The 22466-nt window shown below is 53.0% G+C and overlaps 1 protein-coding gene across 1 annotated transcript in view; it reads right to left on the reverse strand.

Moving 5' to 3' along the window:
- Positions 1-17182, reverse strand: part of Rfx2 (regulatory factor X2) — a 59817-nt gene extending 42635 nt beyond the window's left edge. Inside the window, 1 exon segment of the mRNA XM_028863369.2 lies at positions 17018-17182. The gene's annotated coding sequence lies outside the window, so the exon portion shown is untranslated.
- Positions 17183-22466: the final 5284 nt, after the last annotated feature.

Consider the following 22466-nt stretch of genomic DNA (forward strand, 5'->3'; position numbering starts at 1 on the left):
GCCTACATCTCACCCTCGGCTTCCACCCCAGCGCCTTGCTCACCAGGAGCCAGAAAAGGAACATCAGCAGCTGCCACTCACGTCAAACTCCTCTATGTCCCCACGTGCCCGGAGCCAGAGGCCACCCACAGCACGCCGCACTCTAGGAGCCTGGGGCTCGGCCACACACTCACTCAACAGGTACCTGCCACGCGATGGCACAGCCACATCTGAGGGGAACGGCAGAAGTCAGAAAGCCAGCACAGCGGCTTGACACAGACCCGGCAGACCTGAGCCCCATGACGGCTGCCAGGCCACCTTTGCTTTTCACCTCCACCTGTCACATACTTGGGCACTTTCAATATTTGTACAATTTGGCGATATTGGATTGATGGGAATTTTCTTATGAATCATTTATGCCTTCTCCCAGGAATGCTGCTTCTAAGCTTCCCCAGGGAAATCCTGAGCATACTATCCCCCCACTTTGAGGGAGATATCCTTATCTACTTCTTCCTCATGCCCTGGAGGTTGTGACACATAAAGAAGCCAGAGGTCTCTTCATGAGGCTGTGAGACATTCTTGAAACATCTCTCCCTGTACTGACACTGGAACAAGATATTCAAAACAAAGTCAACTTTAAAAGGCCAAGATTTGGTGGGCTAGAGGAGTTGCCCACAGACCAGACTGCAAGCCTCTTCCCACTGTACACTCAGGTGATTACATGGCATACACAGCAACAAAGTTAGATGAGCTGAAGTTACCTCAGCCCTACACAGAGACCTATATTGATGAGCAAAGTATGGAATGGAAAAGATGACAAAAGAATGAGATGTCAGGACCTCCCTTTCTTAGAAAAGTTAGCTCATGCAGAGTCACTGTGGTGTCACATGACCAAGGAACAACGGAATGCCAGGATTAGACATAGAGACAAATTCTATGAAGATATAGATGTGAACATTGATTGTATTATGTCAGAATTTGAATAATAACTGCAGCAGCTTTGACCTGAGGATTTTTTTTCTGGGCACTCTAACCACTAGGAGTTAATAATACACTGCTTGGGACATGGCAAAATACCTGGAGTGGCTTGAAGATTTTGTTTTGGTCTAGTGTCCTTGAAGCCACAAAAGCTACCAGCCTGAGCACAGGCTGTCATAAGCCTCTAGATTCTTAAAAATTGGGTTATGGGTTAATGAATAAAAATGATAACTCTCAATGATGTCAAAACTTGAGGGAAATGATTGGAAATGATAACTCTGTTCTGTCATAGTTTATTAACGATGACTAAAAGACGAACAAGAGAAGGTGAAACACGTCTAAAAACAAAAATGATGTGCTCTATGTTTTGGAACATGAATCTACCCCTGCTTACTAAATTCTGTATAAATAAAGAAGCACCCTTGCTGCTAGTCAGCCAGGCTGCACGATTCTCCCGACCACCATGCCTGGCTCATTCCTTCCCCTGCCGACTCCTTACAGCCTGTGCTGGGACTCGTCCACTTGCTCCTGGCGCTCCAGTTCTGAGAAAGCTGATAGGAACGCAGCAGACCGTCCTGAACGTGTGGGTGACACTCAGGGGGGAGGAGGCGGTGACACCAAGGCCATGCAAAGCTGGCGAGAAACAAGCCAAGCTAAGGCTGGGAATTTAGAAGTAAGAATAAGCCTCTGTGTGTCATTTATTTGGGAGCTGGGTGGTGGGCCCCCCAAAAGAGCAAAAACAAACAACATCTCTCTCCACATGGACGCTGCTCCTGCCTCCCCACTGACCCCAGGGCAGACTCAGCCTTTACCAGAAGAGCCGGGATGGCTTCACCACTCAAGAGCTGCCCTAAGCCAGGTGGGAGGAGCCAGCTCTAAGAGATGCCTTTCTTCTCTGGATGCACCCTGAGAAACACACTGGCCAGGAGATGTGGGGCCGCACCCATGAGAGCTCCTTTCCACACCTGGCCAATATTAGAAGGATGGATGGGTACCCAGCATGCTCCATCCCCATTTGGAGTATTACTCAGCCATGAATAGCAAGGCCCTGACACATACAGCCACATGCAGCAACATTGAGACCATCACACTCAGTGAGAGGTCCAGACACAAAAGGCTACAAAGTGTGGGACTCCACAACAGGCCAATCTCAGGACAGGAAGTGGATCTGTAGGTGCTGGGGTTGGAGAGAGGAGAGTGTGAAGGTGCAGCTCATGGAGACCATGGAATATTCAGGCTAGAGATGATGTATAACTTTGTGAACACACAAAAGTGTAATGAGCAATATATTTCAAATGGGTGAGTTTTGTGGTCTAAAATACACCTCAATACAGTCTGATTTTTCTATTACATTTTGTGTATACAAGTGTGTGCTTTTACGTCTCAGTATACATGTGGATAACTTTTGGGAACTGGTTCTCTACTTCCACAAGCTGGTCCAGGGGATGAGCTGGACAGTCAGAGTTGGTGGCAAGCGCCACTACCCACTGAGACACTTTGTTGGCTGCGACAAATCTGCTGTGAAAAGAAATATATTGGCCCCAGGAATAGTGGTATACACGCCTTTAATCCCAGCACTCAGGAGGCAGAGGCAGGAGAATCTCTCTGAGTTGGAGGTCAGTCTTATCTACATAGTGAGTTCCAGTACACAGAGAAACCCTGTCTCAAAAGAAAAAAAAAAAGTTTTGAGCATGCTTGGTAGGGGCTCCCGCTGACCACGCTCCCAGGCTTCTTTTTCTTTTTATCAGGACACAGCATCTAACCAAACTGCCCAGGCTGATCTTTAACTTTCAATCCTCCTGCCTCAAATTCCCAAGGGCTGGCTGGAAGGCCTGTGCCCAGGCCCAGAACAAAGGCTTCCATCACTACGGTGCTCCAAGAAGGCCTATCTCCCAGCATCCAACTGTGCAGCTAAGACTGTGCCTGCTGAATGAAGGATGCAGTAACTAATCACGGCCTTAAACGGAAGCAACAACATCCACGGGTTCTGATGCACAGGCAATCACACCAACAGAACAATCGTCACAGCACACACCAGCAAGCTTGTTAGTCCAGCAGTAACTGCCTGATTGTATTCCAGATGTCTCTCAAGAATTAAACAATTTGAGTGCACAGTAGTTTTTACGTGAAGAGGAGGTAGACAGAAGTTCGGATGGTGATGCAAGCCTGTCACCTTGGCATCTGAAAACAGAGAGGCAGGAGGATCACAGGAAGACCTTGTCACATAACAAAACATAAAAAGAACCAGCGAGCTGGCTCAGTGGATGAGGGGGTGTGCTGCCAAGCCTGAGGGTGGGAGTTCAATCCCCGGAGCCCCATGGTGTTCGAGAGAATGAATTCCTGTTGTCCTTTGACCTACACACACACACACACACACATCTCACACACACCACACACGCGCACACACACACACACACGCACGCACACATCTCACACACACATCACACACATCTCACACACACATCACACACATCTCTCTCTCTCTCTCTCACACACACACACACATGCACGCACGCACATGCACGCACACATCTCACACACACATCACACACATCTCACACACACACATCACACACACACACACACACACACACACACACACACACACACACACACACACACTGTATGCTCACACAGAGAAATAAATACAGGTAATACAATTTTACAGGTTAACCTTATGTTCCGTGGATTTGCATCTCCACTTGCGGACTAAGTGCTGAGGACCGCCCCAGTGCAGGGCGGCTCTTTCCTCAGAGTAGGCATGCGTGGCATCGCCTGTGATCGAGACAATCCGGCGTGAAAACTCAGGTCAAAATCCTTCTGACCTTTGCAGCGATGAACTTGGGGACCAAACAAGTGCAGGAGGCCTTGCGGGGAGGCTCCTGGGGGGGGGGCCTTGTGGGGGAGGCTCCTGGGGGGGGGCGGCCTTGCGGGGAGGCTCCTGGGGGGGCGGCCTTGGGGGAGGCTCCTGGGGGGGCGGCCTTGCGGGGGAGGCTCCTGCGCGGGGGGGGGGGGGGGGGCGGCGGCCTGTTTTAGAAAGGCTGCTTACGCAGCCAAACACTTGCTTAGGCAAGGCCCATAAATAGCCCAGCCCGAGGGGTGAATGGAGCAGGGAGTGAGGGCATTGCACAACGTGGAACCCGAAACAAGACAGGTCTGGGTTTGCAGCCTCTCTGGGCCAAGCTGCAGCGAGCCTTCCACTGGAGTGCCAGTGGCAGGGTATCGAAACTGGTAGTTTCTGGAAGAATCTAAAAGTTTCTGGAAGATTCTAAAAGTTTCTAGAATATTTATGGGAGAGGCAGAAGAAAATATTTGAGATTAGTGTCTCAGAATGAATGTATTTTCAAAAAATTATCAATTGAATTTTAAAATGAGAGGAGAGTTGACTAGGGTCATGGTCTTTGAGATTCTGTTTCGAGCCATTTGTCTAGAGAGAGGCAAACCACGGCAGAAGCCGCCGGTCAGCAAGCGCTGGTGCGAAGAGCCCTGCGTCAGGCAGGAGCGAGGGGTGCATGTGGGCCGCCCGGGAAGGGGCAGGGCCCCGCTTTGGCGGTGGGTGTGCGGAGGGACATGTCACCCACCCCAGTGGGGACTGGAGGGACAGGAAGCCCGGCCGCTCCTCCAGCCCTGGTGTACTCCGGGCGACAAGCATGGACTTGTGGCTGTGGAACCAGCCTGGCAGGGCGCATGGGTGCAGCGCCTAGTGAGGAATGTGGCTGCGTCAGGCACGTGGGGACCATGAGTGGGTGAGGTGGACCTGACGCAGTGAGGTGTGGGTCAGGGAGGGGCCTCACAGGCTCTAGAACCTTCTGTGGTGCCTTCAGGATGCAAGATGACATCCAAGTGTGCATGCTGCTAGGGTCGGTACCGTTTTCAGACAGTCACAGGATGTTACTTGACATCATGGAACATGTAGAAGGCTACGGGTCCATTGGGCAGGGAGGTCATGAACGGGAAAAGAATGCATGTGAGGTGGACATGGAGGTGGTGGCAGCCATGGCCTCTCTTGTATAATACTAGAGGGACCGGCCTTAATATTATACATCCCAGGGGCTCAGGAGAGAGAACTACTAACGGCGAGGACTACTTTCGGGAAATAGAATCTCAGCACACCGAGCTCTATAGTCCACTTGATTTAATTCCTCTGGCATAACATCCTTTATACACAGCTTCAGTTCTGTTCTCATGCCTAGCTCCTTTCTTGTCTGATTTCCCTATCTATTCTAAGTTCTATCTTAATTTTCTAGTCTTAATTCTGCCTCAACTAGGTCCTTTTTATCTTGTCCTTACCCAGCTAGTACTTCCCCATCTGGCTCTTCCTCATCTCCCATCTTGTTCCTCTTGTTCTCTCTTTTATCCCTTCAATCTAGTTCTTCCCCATCTCAGTTTGTTCCTCTCAAGTTCTTACCCATCTAGTTCTTCCATTCTCTTTTCTCTTCTCCGTCCTTCATTCTCCACGTTCTACCTAAGTCTCCCCGGAATCCAGTTATATCAAGCCCCTGGTCAGCAAGGTCTCCAGGCTTGAATTCTACAGGGTCATCAAGGCAGGTAAGAATTCTCCTCAGGCAGTGACCACCAGGCTTTCTTTAACAACCCAAAATGGGAGTGGTAAAAGAGGAGGTCAGCTGAGTGCTAATGACCGGTTAGTGTATCACTGTTGGTCCTTGAAAGTGGCTAGGGGGAGATATCTGATTCCAGAGAAAGCCTTTCCTGAGGCTGTTCTCCAAATACCTGGAATGTGTATGTCCAGAGAGTGCTCAGTCTACACTGTTAGTCCTTCTTAGGGAAAAGTCAATTGGGAAAACTATGAAGACACACATGATTTTCATAACAGAATACAGCTGATATATAACAAGCCAAGTAACACCAAAAACTCCTTGGGATTTGGCTTCCTCTGGAGGAATTCCCTGATCCCTCCAAGTAGTGACTTTGCCATAACCAGCTGAGTTCTTATGATATATTCCTGCGGCCCGCAGCAGGCCTCGGCTTCTTGGATAGAGGCTCAGCCTCAGGCAAGGACAACAGTAGAGTCACCTCAACTGCAGGGTGCAGCAGGGCAGTAGGAGGAGGTGGTCACAGGCAAGGAACCCCAGAACCAGTTGCTTCCTTCTGGGACACGGGCAGTGCCACAGTGTGCCTCTAATACAGAGCTGGGCGGTACCTCAGGGCACATCTGCACAGCGGAAACATAGGCAGCGAGGAAAAAGCACAACGAGCAGCAGAGCCAGAAAGACAATGGCGGCTGAGGGCTGCCGGAGGTGGCACATTCTTTCAGGTAAAATAACAAAGGCAGTATTAGTTCAGCCATGGGTGCCGCTTATGGCTCCAACCTCAAAGATATCAGCTTAGAGAAAGACCCAGACACCAAAGGTCACAGGTGTGGGGCTCAGTGACAGATGTCCAGAATAGAGAACACAGGAGATAGGAAGTGGATTTGTGGGGTGATGGACAGAGAGATGGGGCCAGAGAGTGATGGAATGTTCTGGACTCTCCTGTTCAGGAGATGGGGCTTCTTTGAGAGTGATGGAATGTTCTGGAATTAAATAGCGGTACCGGTTACACAACGCTGTGACTGTATCAAAAGCCACTGAGCTGTGCATAAAGCGGGACTGTTAGGCTAGGGAGCCCGGTGGATAGAGCCCGTCTGGCACACATGAACTCATCCCCAGCACCACGCAACTGTGGTGGCCCACAGGACATCCCAGCACACAAGAGGCAAGAAGCAGGAGTTCAAGGTCAGCCTCAGTTACAGAGGGACTTTGAAGCCAGCCAGGAATACGTGGGGCCCTGTGAGGGAGGGAAGGGGTAAGCTTCCCTGATGTGGCTCAGGAGTTAAGGGAGACCATGAATACTGACCCAAGGTTCTGACCCGCAGTCACCATGGAGCCATGGCCTGCTGTACAGACCTGGCCACCAGCTGCTTGTTTCTGCATTCTGCCAGCTACTGAGGGTTTTCACATTTCTTGCAAGTGCTTGGAAGGCATCAAAAATCAAAATATTTTGTGACAAGTTCAAATAAAAGGGAACTCACAGTTCAGCATCTGCAAATAAAGTTTTATTGGCACATGGCCCTTGCCATGCCTCCACACACACTGCTTTTAGCTACAACTGAGAAACACTAGCAACAGCAGCAGCAGCAGCAGCAGCAGCAGCAGCGACCGACTGCCCGTGGAGAGCGGACACGGGCCGTCTGCTATGGGGCCAGCCAACTCTGGCCTCCTTGCTCACAGCACTCTGCAGCTGCCTCTGCCTGAGGACCGTGAGCTACTTGCGCCAATTTGCAGAAATGTGTACAGGGCAGGCTCCTGAAACAGCACTTTATGCAGCACCTGGTGGGGATGCCTGTCAACCATGCACTCCAGAGGCTGAGGCAGGAGGATGGACGGGAGTTTGAAGCCAGCCTGGGCAACGTAGTGAGAAGCTGTTGCGCGCATGCACACAAAGACAAATTCCTCCATTCTGGTAAGCAGGTCAAGAAGCAGAGTGTCACAAAGTCAGCCTCAGATACTCGGCTGCAGTACTTCATCCAAGACCCGGGAACCTCCTAACAGCCATAGAGGACCTTAAGGAGCCAGACCAACAAGATGCCAGGATCCACAAAGCGCAGCTGCTCTGAGGGCCTGGTTACCCAACAGCCAGCTGCAAGAGTATCCTGAGCCACTGGGAAGCAATCAGCAATATTTTGCTATCCTTGAACTTGCTGGGGTTTCTCATTTATTTGGCTGTGCTTAGACATGCAAGGTGTCCAACTCATAAGCCACGCCCCCAGCCCCTCACTGGGGATTCTAGGCGGGGCTCCACCCTGGCCACACCCCCAGCCCCTCACTGGGGGATTCTAGGCGGGGCTCCACCCCGACCACGCCCCCAGGCCCTCACGGGGGGGATTCTAGGCCGGGCTCCACCCCGACCACGCCCCTGGCCCACGGATAGGGGATACTAGCCGAGGTGGGGGTTGTGTGGGAGGGTGTTCGGCTGGAACCTCCTCCTGCCCCATTTCTGCCTCCAAACCCTGCCCATTCAGAAAAACTACCAAGAAGTTCAGTTCGGCTTTCGCCTTAGTGGCAATCGCGGGGGCTCCTCCCCCTGAAGCTGTCCAATCCCTGCCTAAAGCGTTATAATTGGGCGCAAACCCAGCTTGTGGCGGACACTCATCATTGATGCGCCTACAGGGAATTAAAGCTCCCTCCTTAGATTGGCCATGTGATTTTTTTCCTGCCCCTCCCCCCACCTTGATCTCGGGGGGCTGGAGGAGCCATCCGGGAGTTGCTTTGCTTAAATATTCTTTTGCTTTTTCAATTTGGCCTGATCTGGCTGACTGCATTCGGGAGAAACCTGTTACCAGCCAATAGAAAACCTATGGGGGTGGGGTCCACACCTGACCATGCTTCAGCCCCTCACTGAGGGATTCTAGGCAGGGGTGGGGAGTGCCCACCCCGATCATGCCCCCAGCCCCTCACTAGGAGATGCAAGGGGGGGCGCTGCTCAACTTCCGAACAAACTCAACCCATCTCTTTAACTGGTTTGTAATTTGAATTTCAGAGGCTGTAGCCCACGGGTAGAGAACTTGCTAGCATGTATGTGACCTGGGGTTCCATCCCCAGCACCCCATTACATGAGCTGGGTGGGGCACACCCAGCACTTGGAAGGTGTAAGCAAAGCGTTCAGGTGGAGATCAGCCTTGGGCTCCAGGGCGTCCTATGACTCGGGAGTGAGTATTTGCTAGGCTGCTGGGTGTCTGGGGTTTGAACTCTGTAAAATAGCAGCAAGACCAGGCTGTCCCAAGTCACTTTATCCCTTCCAGCACATCAATAGTAACGTTCAGGATATATTTTTCTTTCATAATGGGCATTCTGCTCAGCAGGAAGTCACCTGGAGTGTGTGGGGGTGGGGTGGGGTGGGGTGGGGAGGGGCCTAGCATCCCAAGACCCACGCTCCAGGGCAAGAAAGCCTAGCTGCTGAGGGAGAGTGCAGATCCTGGAGCACACAGCCAGGGGCAAGATCTGGTAGCAAAATCAAAGACCGCCCTCTCCAAGCCGGTGGCTACTTCCTCCCAGAACACCGCCTGGGTCAGGACCAGCTTCCAGGACCACCCTGCAGCCCCTACACACCTGCCAGAGGGCTCAGGGATAAAGGATCTCCTCTGCTAAGCCTGCCGACCTCAGTTCTGGCCATGGGATCCACAGGATGGATGGACAGACAGACCTGACTCCCACAAGCTGTCCTCTGACTTCCACACACAGACACCAAAATAAATTTAAAACGTAAGAAAGTATTATAATCTCATCAAATAAATGGGGAAGGTGTAATAAAGAAATAAAATTGCAATACTTGGGAGTTTCTTCCCAACTTCCTTTTCCTCTGGTTTAGGAATAGATGGATGGTGGGATGCATGGACAGACAGACAACAAAACTGCTTTGTCTGCTGAAGGCCTGCATTTGTCCCACATTCAGTTTTAAATACAGTGAAACCTCTGGAAACTTCCAAACTAGACCAAGTACGGAATCTGGGCATTGCCATTGGCCAAACAGCCAAGCAGTTAACCCTCCACTGTGTGCTCAGCCCTCTGCATTTGAGCTGGGACTTCACACCCTCTACCAGGAACCTTCCGTGCGGCCCCGGGGCCCCACAGCGTGGGCATCCGTCTGCCGCCCCCCGCCCTGTCCGCTGGCCTCCAGTAATCACAGGGTTTGAGGTAGAAGGGTCGGTTCCAGACCGGAAGTCGCCGGCTGAGCGGAAGGAGACTCTTTCCCTGACCGGAAATTGCTGGGGGCGCCATGTTTGGCCTATGGCGAGGCTAGGAGCATGGTTGACAGTCTCCGGGCAGGGAAGACGCAGGCTTCTGCAGGCCTTTTAAGGGTTCACACAGCATGCACTCCTGGAGCACGGGCCAGGCTCTCACCGGGGTTGCTAACACGTGACCATCTCCCAAGCACCTCCTGCCCTTAGCTTTCCACATGGTGAAACTCGGGCAGTCACTCAGTCGATTTAAGGACCTCAGATGGTGGCTGACTGGGCCCACGAATATTTGCTGAACGGACACTGGCTCCAGAACACTGGACAGAAAAGGAGGGCCCGAAGGAGTCTCCTAGAAAAGTGGGGGAAAGTGTTCCTTTACTGTCCTGGGAACCGAGGTTCCAGTGCGGTTCTGATCCGCTGGGTGCCCCGAGATGAGAGGCGGGAAAGACTGGTGATGACATGCGGAAGCCAGCACATACTTCTACAAACTTCCTCCAGGAACCTAGCCCACAGACCACCTCTTGCAGAGAATGTATTCTGGGCAAAGTGGTGTTTCTCAGAGGCAAACAGTTTGCAGGAAACAAGACAGTTTGCAGGGCTAGGGGAGACTGACGCCCGTCACCGCCACAGTGAGCCAGGACTGAAGGGAGCCACCTTGTCTTTCTGGGACACAGCCCACTACACCTTCCTCTCCTGAGACGCCCCTGCTTTGATCTTTCAGTCTTGGAGGTGACCTGCTCTTCTGCCATATCTGTTTCTACTCAGCTCCTTCTGCTCAGAGGCCTCGGTTCAGTGTGACTTAGTGTCCAGGTGGGAACAACAGCAGAGTACGTGGGTGGGCGGGTGGATGGATGGATGTGTGGTGAATGGATAGGTGGATAGATGGATGTGTGGTGGATGGATAGGTGGATGGATGGATGTGTGGTGAATGGATAGGTGGATAGATGGATGTGTGGTGGATGGATAGGTGGATGGATGGATGTGTGGGTGAATGGATAGGTGGACAGGTGGATGTGTGGTGGATGGATAGGTGGATGGATGGATGTGTGGTGAATGGATAGGTGGACAGGTGGATGTGTGGGGGGATGGATAGGTGGACAGGTGGATGTGTGGGTGAATGGATAGGTGGATGGATGGATGTGTGGGTGAATGGATAGGTGGATGGATGGATGTGTGGTGGATGGATAGGTGGATGGATGGATGTGTGGTGGATGGATAGGTGGATGGATGGATGTGTGGTGAATGGATAGGTGGACAGGTGGATGGATAGGTGGACAGATGGATGTGTGGGTGAATGGATGGGTGGATGGATGGGATGGATGTGTGGTGGATGGATAGGTGGACAGGTGGATGTGTGGTGGATGGATAGGTGGACAGGTGGATGTGTGGGTGAATGGATAGGTGGATGGATGGATGTGTGGGTGAATGGATAGGTGGACAGGTGGATGTGTGGGTGAATGGATAGGTGGATGGATGGATGTGTGGTGGATGGATAGGTGGACAGGTGGATGTGTGGTGGATGGATAGGTGGACAGGTGGATGTGTGGTGGATGGATAGGTGGATGGATGGATGTGTGGTGAATGGATAGGTGGATGGATGGATGTGTGGGTGAATGGAAAAGTGGACAGGTGGATGTGTGGGTGAATGGATAGGTGGATGGATGGATGTGTGGGTGAATGGATAGGTGGATGGATGGATGTGTGGGTGAATGGATAGGTGGACAGGTGGATGTGTGGGTGAATGGATAGGTGGATGGATGGATGTGTGGGTGAATGGATAGGTGGATGGATGGATGTGTGGTGGATGGATAGGTGGATGGATGGATGTGTGGTGGATGGATAGGTGGATGGATGGATGTGTGGTGGATGGATAGGTGGATGGATGGATGTGTGGTGAATGGATGGATGGATGTGTGGTGGATGGATAGGTGGACAGGTGGATGTGTGGTGGATGGATAGGTGGATAGATGGATCAGGTGGATGATGTGTGGTGGATGGATAGGTGGACAGATGGATGTGTGGCAGATGGGTGGATGACCAGCAAAGAAGGACCCTGAGGACACAGTGCTCATTTAAAAGGAGGCAGACACAGACGTCCACCCAAACCCTCAGATCCACAGAGACAGGAGCCGGAACAGTGGCACCAGAGGCTGGAAGTTGGTGTTGAATGGCTGCAGATCATTCTCCAGGGCGGGAGGGAGCTCTGGAGATGGAGATGGCCACACAGATGTTCTTCATGTGGCTGTGTTGTAGTGACACAGGCCAGCTGTGAGTCGGGTGGACATCACGGACTCCTCCTCCTTGTCTTCATCCCATGTCCACCCTGAAGCCGACCTCTGACTTGGACACCCTTGTCCTGTGGCTGCCCCCCCCCCAGCTCCCTGCTTCACTGCTGTCCTCTCAGTGTTCGAGTACACAACCTCCTCTACACCCCCGAGGTCACTGTGCTCAGGAGTCTGGGACGCCATGGTGAGCACCCAGGCCCTGGAGAGCCTTGGGGACAGACACTGGGTCCTTGTCACCCCACTGCAGCTGCAGCCTCCAGGGCTGACACCAGAAGCTCTGACCCCAGAGACCTCCAGCCCAGCAAGACACAGGGATAGGGAAGGGCCAGGCAGACAGACGCGGCTCCGGCCCAATGGTCACATTCTTGTGTGTCACACACGCTCGTGTCTGTCACTGCTTCGTACACGAGCGGTTTTGGAGTCCAGGGTTCATTGGGTAGAGTGATGGCTTATCAGGCAAGGAGCTTTGGTGGCATGTGCCTGTCACCCAGTGCTCAGTAGGTGATGTCAGAATGAGGAGGAGGAGTCTAAGGTCATCCTTGGCTACACAGCAAGTCTGAGGCCAACCTAGTCTACCACAGCCGCCCACCCACACAATTTAAAAATAACCAACAGGTTTTGACCCAAGAGTCATTGTTAACAACCCCTGCTTAGGCTAAGACCTTCTGGAAGTTTCCTGAAAACATAGCCATGCCCCTTCTCCCCATCAGCCACTGGTAGCCACTCTGAGGTTTGCCGAAGCCCTGGCCCCCGTCAGAACACCTTCTGCACCCGAGGGGACGGTAAGCCAGTGAGGATGGTGGCCCGCATCTGATGGGCCCTGGACACAGCTCAACATCTCCATCTCAAGCCCACCAGCCAGTTTCCATGGCTCTACCCCACCTCACCTCCCTCCAATCACCAGGTAGCAGCCGCCCCTTCTTCCCCTGCCCCGAGTGTACCCAGTGTATCCCACATAGCACTCCACCCCAGGACCTCTGCACTTCCTGAACCCCTGATCTTCTGCCTCTGCCCCCCAGTGCTGGATGACAGGCCTGCTCTGCACACCTGGTTTCTGGTCTTCCGGGTGCTGGGGACGGAAGCCAGAGCTCTGTGTGCGCCAGGCAAACGCTCTATCCACTGGGCCCCAGCACGTCACTCTCCCTACCTTACAGTTTTGTTACTTGATGTATGTGAACGTTCTGCCTGCATGCATCTGTGCATCATATGCATGCCTGGTGCCCATGGAGGTCAGAGGACAGATCCCCTGGAGCTGGAGCTGGAGAAGGTTGTATGGGAATGGGAACCAAACCCAGGTTCTCTCCAAGAGCAGCAAATGCTCTTAACCCTGAGCCCTCTCTCAGCTCCATTCTACCTATTTTTAATGGCTGAATAATATTCCTTGAGTTAATCAGTGAGTCCCCGTGATGCACGCCCCAGCGGCAGCAGGCCCTGGGTCTATAAGGAATTAGGAGCGGTCAGTCATCTTGGCAGGAAATCACAGGATTCACTAGGACCCAAAAGAGGAAGCCAGAGTTGCCAGGGTGCTGGGCAGGGTGGCAGAACCTGCTAGGCCCACACCTCCTATGACAGGAATGTGGCTGTAAGAAAGAGCCGAGGTGCAGAGGGCTGGTCCTGGGGACTGAGTTCAAGTCCTGGCATGACGGCCAGGCCAGCCTGCCTCCCGGTGGCTTCCTTCCAGACATCACAGTGTTGGCATCTGAAAGTTGGTTATTTCAGATGTCAAAGCTGCCCTGCCCATTGGGCTGGCCACCCAGCCAACTCACGGTCACCATGATGCCCAAGGCGGGAAGTGGGGTGGGGAGAGAACACTCAACATTAGCAGTGGGGTTAAAATTCCAGCGGGTATCTTTTTGTAGCTGGGGTCACGGTACAAATGAATGTGGTCCTGAGTGAATCCCCAACACTGCAGTCCGTAGGGCACTGGGCAGAACCCCAGAGGAGACGGGAGCCTTAACCACTGTCATTTCCAGTATGGAGACAAACGGCATCCAGACAAAAGGGTGGGGTATCCTGGGAGCTGCTGACGGCCCCTGGGTCAGCCTGAGGGCTTCACAATCTGAGTGCCCGGCTGCTGCTCACTCGTGGAACAGTAAGGCATGGGGGAAATGGACCTGGGGGACCACGGGGAGCTGGACTTGGCCACCTCAGGTATCAGGAACAATCCACAAAGGAGCGGCATCACCTGTGCACACGAATGCTGGGGAGTCCCACCCAGCACTGAAATCCCAGTAAAGGGTAGGGGGGGGGGCCGGGGGGCGTTTCTGTGAGTTCAAAGCCAGCCTGGTCTACACAGCAAGTTCCGGAACAGCCTTGTCTACAGAGTGAGACCCTGTCTCAAAAAATACAGGTTAATAAAAAGAACCCGGGCGAGGAGGCCTGGGCAGCAGCAGCAGAATGCTTGCCTGGCATGTGCAGAGCCCTCCACCTCAATAAACAAGTAGGCGGACAAGGAAAGAAAGAAACAAAACATATACCATGCGATTTCTTATAGCTGAGGATTAACAAGCCAAGCAATTATTAGTTTATAGATGAACTAATTAATGTGTGAATATATTAGTTGTGCTAATTAGCATATATGAATATTTATATCACCAATGGACTGGGAGGGAGCTTGCCGCCAAGCCTGATATCCCTTGTTTGATCCCTAAGACCCACATGAAGGAAAGAACCAACTCCTATAAGTTGTCCACCGACCTCCACGCGTGCACACGAGGTGATGCCCACACACTGAAATAATAAAGATTTGAGAAAACACCACTACTAGTGCAATTGAAGGCACCAGGGACCCTTCATGCAGCAAGAGAATTATGAGCTTGTTCACAAGCCTGTAGTGGGTGGCTCTGGGGCTCAGGTCCGCAGGGACCCACCTGACAGGCAGCAGAACTTTGTAACATTTTGTTAAAGCCATCACTGATTCAAAGTATCCACCATCTGCTCCCTGGCTCCCGCCCCTCAGGGTGTCCTCCGGCGCGGTGGACATGGCGGCCTGATCCTTTCCCTGAGGCCAGAGCTCTGGCTTCTCCAGCTTCTCCAGTTTCTCCAGCGGGAGTGGGTGAGTGGCCACACCCGGGGGGGATTTTCCAGTCCATTCTAGTCCTTGAACCCAAGCTGGAGGAAGGGCAGGGACAGCCTCCAAACTCAGTCAGCAGCCCCCCCAGACAAGCACCCTCCACAGACTGGCCAAAGAGGTTAAAAAGACAGACAGGAAAGGTTTTTAAAAAGTCCTGTGTCATTATTTTATTATTATACCACGGTCGCTCGGGAAGTATCTCTACCTCACTTCAAAGCTCATTGCAGAGCCAGGGGTGGCTCAGCAGGTGAGGACTCTTGTCACCAGGACTGCTGACCCCAGGTCCTGGACCACGTATGTGGGGGCACCCGGGTAGCCACACACAATAAATAAATGCATGTAAAAAGTTCAACCGAAAAGTGAAGCACTTGACTATAATCATCTGACCCTGAGGACCTACAGGCAGTTAAGGCGACTGCTGTGGAAGGAGTCACTGTCCTTGGGCCGCGTCGGGTGGCCCCGCTCCCGAGAGAACCCCAACTGAACTCACTCTCTTCAAGGAAAAAGAGGCACAAAGCCGAGGAGGGACTGGGTAGCCAGAGGAGGGGTCATCAGGAGTGGGAGGGGGTAAGAGAGGTGAGTGGTGGGAGGTATGATCAGAACGCATACGTGCAGGGAAAGGTCAGGGGCCATACTGTGCGCAAGTGATTCATGCTAATAGTTATTTAACACCCAATCATCCTAGGATTTTCCTCGGCGGAACAGGATTCCCGTGTCAAGCTTCGAGCAAAGCAAGGCAATGACTGGGGACCGGAGTGCCCCCCGGACGCGCTAAAGTAGGGGTGAGGTCTCCGGAGAGGAGCGGCCAGCTGCTTTCCCAGTGCACCGCCCCCTCCCCCTCCGCGGCCGGCACCCCCCTGGGGTCTGCCCGGGGCTGCTGAGCTCCCGGCTGGGGCTGGCCCAGGAAACAACCGCTGCTCTGGCGAATCCCGATTGCGAACGCGGACGCGGCCCATGGGGAGGGGCGAGGAAGACATGGGTGTTTTGGGGTGTGCGTGCGTGTGCACGGGTGGGGTCCACACGCACCGGCGCGCACACACCCTCCCGGCTTCCCGGCTCTTTCTGCAAACGGTTCACACAATGTTTTCTGTCGGGAAAGTTTTCTGGATTGCGGATCCCGGCAGCGAAGAGGAAGCTGCGGGTGCGCGTGAGCTCCCCGGGACGGCGTGGGAAAGGACTGCGGGCCCCGGGACACCCCCCAAAGGCAGTGCTGTGGGGTTCCACGCGGCGGGGGAGGGGGCCCGAGGATCTGGGGCGCCGGGGAGTTTGGGGTGGATAATAGAGCGCGAAGCGGGGAGGAATCCTTTCCAGAACAAACGCACTGTTTTGGTCAAAGCACAGGACAGGGGTGTCGGGGGCGGTGCCCTCCAATCCAGTGTGTCTGAGTCAAGGAGGAAACCGGACGCTCGGAACTTAGGGGGCAAACAAGAGGGGACCCTCGGAGTCAAGTTCAGGGATGACAGCCGGGGTCCCTGTGTACCCCGATTTCAGAACTGTAAAGGGGAGACGATGCCCCTGGGTTTTCAGACTTGGGTGAGAAAGGCTAGCTCTGTGGGAGCCCCCAATCCAGGCTTTGGGTGGTGACTGTAAGGAGCAGAATCGGGGAAGCCCCCCATCCAGGCTTTGAGGGTAACGAGAGTGAGGGGCTACTTTGGGGGCGCCTCAGCGCTCCAGGAGCTTCTGGGTAAACACAAGAGACAAGGGGGTCTTCTGGAGTCCCCGCCCCTCAAGTTAGATTTAGTACGTCAAACCCGGCCAGAGATCGCTACACTTCACAAACTTTGGAGAGTGTGAGCGGGGCTCCCCCCGAGCCCAGGGCTCCCTCAAATCAGAGGTGCGGATCAGAAGTGGACGAGGTCGGCGCCTGCAAAGTTGGGGCGCTGGGTCCCGCCACGCCCGCCCCCGAGACCCCCCCAGCGGAGTCCCCGCCCGCCGCCGCCCCCCGCCAGGGCCCGCACCGCTCACCTGGAGTTCGGCGGGGAGTTCGGGTAGCGGCTCCCGCGGCGGCGGCCGCTGCGTGTCGCTCCGCGTTGGCAAGTAACAGTCTCCACGGCTACAGTCTCTATGGCGGCGGCGGTGGCGGCGCCGGCCGCTCCTCCTCCGGCTCCCGCCGCCCGCCCGCCCGCACCTAGCGCCCGCCCGCTTCGGCCTCGCGCAGCCCTCGCGGGGCGGGGCGTTGCGCCCGGCAACGGTTACCAGGCTGCACGCCCCGCCCCCCCAACGGCCCGCCCATGCCCGCCTCCAACGGCCTCGGGGAGGGCGGGCGCTCTTTCCATTGGCTGCTCATGGTGCCCGTCAGGGATGAAGGGGCAGCGCCCCGGGCGGAAGCTTGGCCAATCGCTGTGGGGAAGGGTGGGGCCTGGCGGGAGGCGCGCGGCTCTGGGTTGGTTCGGAGGCGGCGCGCGAGGGCCGGCGGGCGGCGCGCGTGGAGGCAGCGCGTGCTTCCGAGTTGCGGTGACTCTGCCAGACGCAGAGGCGCTGACCATCTAAGGGGAGCCGCGGACTCCGGCTTTCCGCCGGCTCTTTCCCAGTCCACAGACTGAAAACATTTTCCTTTTTGGAAAGATTTTTGTCGGGGCGTCTGTGTGCAATGCCCACGGAGGCCCGAAGAGGGCGTCGGCTCGCCTGGCGCCGGAGTGACAGGCGGCTGTGAGCCGGCACCCGAACTCGGGTCCTCAGCAAGAGCAGCAGTTGCTCTTCACCTGGAGCCTGCTCTCCAGCCTCCTCCCTGTTTTTGTTTTTTGTTTGTTTGTTGTTGTTGTTGAGTGTCCTGTACCCAAGCTCACTGTAGCGGAAGCTGCGCTCCAACTCCTGATCCCCCTGCCGCCGCCTCCCCAGTGCTGGGATGAGCGGTGTGCGCTAAGCTGACCTTCCCAATCTGTCTCTCACACACATTGTATATGTTATGAACGTGGGACCTTCACAGCTTTCAGTTTGGGGTTGAGATACTGACAATTAAGGACACAAGTTGTGAGAAGAGGCAGGCAGGGTGATTCAGGGGCCCCGCCACCTTGGCTTCATTCATTCATTCATTCATTCATTCGTTCACTCACTCACTGAACAGGAAATTGCACCAGTGAACAATGGCTCACTTGTGCTTATGTGCCCAAAGCGATCTAAGCTTTACTTTTTCTTTGAGGCAGGTTCTTGCTTAGTAGCCTAAGCTAGACTAGATCCCCCTATGTAGGCCAGACTGACTCCAGCTCATGATCTTTCTGCCTCGGGCCCTCTGACCGCTGGAGTGACAGCCATGTACCACCAAGCATTTTTGCACAAGCATTTTGCACAGTCAGATCCTGAGAAAGACCATAGACTCTGTGCCCAGGACTGAAGTTTCCAAAATAAATACATCTGAGGAACTGGAAGCCTGGGGCCATGGCACCAGGTGGTACCCAGTCCCCACAAACTCACTGGCAACTGCTCTTGCAGGCTGTCGCTGAGGAGAGAACAAGACTGTGTTTCGACCAAACTGTGACCCTTCAGCAGTCAACTGCTTTGTAGACTAAGGATTGTGTTCCCAAGGGTCCTGGGTTGGAAGCTGGGTCCTCGGCAAGGGGACTCTGGGAAGTGGTGCCTGGAACACTTGAGGGCAGGAAGGAAGGAAAGAGGGACATCTCATCCAAGAGTCCTGAGCCTCTCACTAGGATGACCGTCAGCACATTTCTTACACAGATTTTTATTTTATTTTTTACACTTAGTCCTTTAGGATACGATGCATGCATGTCATGACGCACATGCAGATATCAACTTGCAGATGCCACTTTTCACCTTTTACCTCGTGTGGATCAACTCAGGTCAGTAGCTTGACTGCAAGCACCTTCGACCTCTGAGTCGACTCACCGGCCCGTCCTTCCGTGTCTACATACTTCACCCTAGGGTAACAATGGTGCAGGCTGGAGGCCTGCATGTGTGTGGCCTTGGGTGGGGCCTCTTTTCCTGGTCAGCCTGGATAGTTTCTGAGAACCTCAAGCAAGAGTCTTTAGCCTGCAGCTGGGAGCCAGGTGTTCATTGGTTGTTCTGGTATGGATGCCTCAGGATCGCCCTGTGAACTCAGGAGCTTTGAACCCACCCAGATCCTGTGAAGACTTGGAGCAAGGGCTCCACATCAGAGAAGCTGGCACCTGAATGCTGGGGGTCGGGGGGCTTTCTCTCTCTTAACCCTCATGCTTAAAATCGTTGGTGGGGGGTTGAGATAAAGTCCAGAGAGGTGATACTGGCCTGTGGTCCATCACTGTAGGTGGAGGCCGTGGATCTTGGGGACCCCTGGCCATCCAGCCTAGTCGAAAGACTGGGCTGTAAGCTAAGGAGAATGTCCTCCGGTCTACACACACACACACACACACACACACACACACACACACACACACACACAACACACACGGGGAAGAAATGGGATTTAGACCAAACCTGGCGGTGAGGCACACTTGTCACATAGCACTGGGAGACAGAGGCAGGATCCCGAGTCCAAGGCTAGCCCAGGACAGTAGTCTCTTCCTGCTTCCAAAAGGGATTGCTTCCCCTCCTGTGAGCCATTTGCTGGTGACTCCTGGTGGTGGCAGGGGTGGGGTGGGGTGGGGTGGGGTGGGGACTTGATTAGCAGGTGCTGTGGAATGTCTTTCTGTACACTGTGAATATGTGTTGCTCTGATTGGTTGATAAATAAAGCCATTTGACAAGGCAGCTCAGAGGCAGGTGGGAAAATCCAAGAGAGACAGAAGAAAAGGAGAGCAGGGCAGACGCTGCGAGCCACCGCCGCCAGGAGAAGCAAATGTAAAGTACCAATAAGCCACAAGCCACGTGGCAAAGTATAGATTTATAGAAATGGATCAATTTAAGATATAAGACTTAGCTAGCAAGAAGCCTGCCATGTTAAAAATAATAAACGTGGGGGGGCGGCGGGGGCGGAGGGGGGGCCATTTATCAATAGAAGAGCGTCTTGTAGTTGAGCCTTTAAGGAGTCAGAGAAAGCTACAAGAACCTAAAAAAAAAAAATAAAAATAAAAAAAATTTGTGTGTTTACTTGGGTCTGAGTAGCTGCAGGACCAGGCGGGACACAGGAAAACTTCCAACTACAAACAGCATCTTGGAACTCAGGCCTCCTTAACTGTGAGCTAATTGAATTTATGTTACTCAGCCTCAGAGATTTTGTTACAGCGACAGAAAATGGATGTCACACATTGGCTATCTTTCTGTTCTACTTCGTTTCATTAAGATGCCTGTGGTGAGCTGTGGGAGTCTGCTGGAGTCCAGCTCCAACCTGCTCCCACCTTTTGAAGGGTTCTTGTATGGAGGAGAGAGGTATGAGGAAATATTAGGTAGAAAGATAGAAAGAGACGATAAAAAACACAGAGACACAGGAGAGCATCAGGAGGGCCTTGGGTCATTACCCAGCTGTCCAGTCCTTTATTCAAAAGGGCTTTTTATAATATGCCAGGGGAGAGGCAAAAGGTTTCCCCCTATCAAGACCAAAGCACACTGTACAGCCAAGTGTAGACTCTCCCAAACACCTGGTAAACATGCCCATGACCAAATCATCTCCTTATGCAGTCCTGCTCGGTAAAGCTCAGATTCTATGACCCTGAGTAAGTTCTCACTAGGAAGCCTCTGTGGGCCCCCACAGTTCCCCTTCTTAATAGTATAAAGGGCCCCTCACACCCCTCAGATTGACTGTGCCTGTCTTAGGTCACCTTTTTCAACAGTTACCCATCTTCGAGATACCCTTTCTGCCAATGTACTCTATCTTAGGTTGACAACTAGCAAAAAGGACTTACACATCTCTGACTACCAGCTGCAGGCAGGGAAAGGTATAGAACCTAACTCCATGCAACTCTGAAGCAGCTTTTCCATTAAGAGTTTGCAAATAGCTGAAACAATTATAGCAATACTCCTGCTCCTTATGGCTACTACACCTCCTAGTAAAGGCGTAGAGGATAAACAAGATGGAATGGCTTTTTGTTTTGTTTTGTTTTGAATGCCAAATGCTGTTTGTTGAAGGAGGGAAGAGGTCTTAAGTACAGGCTTACAGCACAATGGGAGAACCCCAGAGGGCAGAAGTTCGCTACCGATGTTTTACAATCTTGCATCTAAGCTGTAAACGTCTATTATGCAGGAAACGCAGACAAGGAACTTCCCTTAAGCATTCAGGAGGGTGGAACCCGGCAGGGAATTAGCATAGGGAGGATATCAAGGTCAAGGTCAGCAAGCAAGGCAACAGTTACCCAAAACGGGGCCAGGACCCTACAGGTCCCCTTTTACTAAAAAAAACGAGCTTCTGACTTAGGTTGCGTGGGACATCAGCAGGTCACCTTACCCGTCATGGAGACGCCTGCCCAGGCCACACAGGCGCTCTGTCTTAGGTTGGTGAGCGCCCCCCAGGCATTACCTGTCTCAATCATGTGTGAGCTGCAGAGTTAACTGCTGACAAAGATCTCAAAGTGGCACTGGGCTTGCAATCTGTGTGTTTGACACAGAAAAGACCAACAGAGGTCCTATCCCACCCATATCCAGTAGGCTAAAGGCAACTGAGCCATTCCCTTCCTTAACGAGCCTTACTGCAAAATGGAGTCTTTATAAGATGGTATCCCAAAAGCAAATGGAACTTGAGTTTATAAATTTATAATTTTCAAAGCCAATTGAAATGTATATAACTATTGAATTAAATTTATCATGCCCAATAGAATGAAAGATTAACTAACTGTGGTAGCTACTTTTGCTGCCAGGGTCTCCACTGTGCTAGCTGTAGTAAGCAATTATGAAATGGTAATCCCAGAAACAGTAGCAGCGGTGTGCGCCATTGCTGTAACAGCAACGGTGGCAGCAGCAATGTCAAATTCTCTTCTGGATTGTGTGGACATCCACCGGCATGGATACAACTCCAGGAACACGAACCTCCAAGGCCCGTTTTTCTTGATCCTAGCATGACTTTAGCTGGCAGCTCTTTTGGAGAATCCAATCTCATGGCTACAGTTCCTAGGCTTACATTAATGCTTGCCAAAGCTGGCGATATTGGGCTCTCAATCCCCATTGGCATCAGAAGGACAGAGTTTTTCATGAAGACCCAATAGGTCTCTGTCATGTTGGGCTTCAGCAGCAGCCACAGGGCACGTTCAGTGCTCAGGAATTCAAAGAGGAACCTCATTGTCCTGAAGAAAGACATAAACAGAACCCTGAGCCACCCCAACACTAGATCAGGTCTCCTCCAAGTGCTAGTAGAAAGATCCTTCCATCACTCCAGAGGGTGATTTGCAACAGAGGCCCTCCAGTGTAGCTAGAGTTTTCCTGCCTTGCCCGTAGTCAGGACAAATCTCTCTCACCCACCAGTCCCACAGCCGCTCAGACCCAACCAAGTAAACACAGAGACTTATATTGCTTACAAACTGTATGGCTGTGGCAGGCTTCTTGCTAACTGTTCTTAT

This window comes from Peromyscus leucopus, chromosome 22 (genome assembly GCF_004664715.2).
Source record: "Peromyscus leucopus breed LL Stock chromosome 22, UCI_PerLeu_2.1, whole genome shotgun sequence".
NCBI lineage: Eukaryota > Metazoa > Chordata > Mammalia > Rodentia > Cricetidae > Peromyscus > Peromyscus leucopus.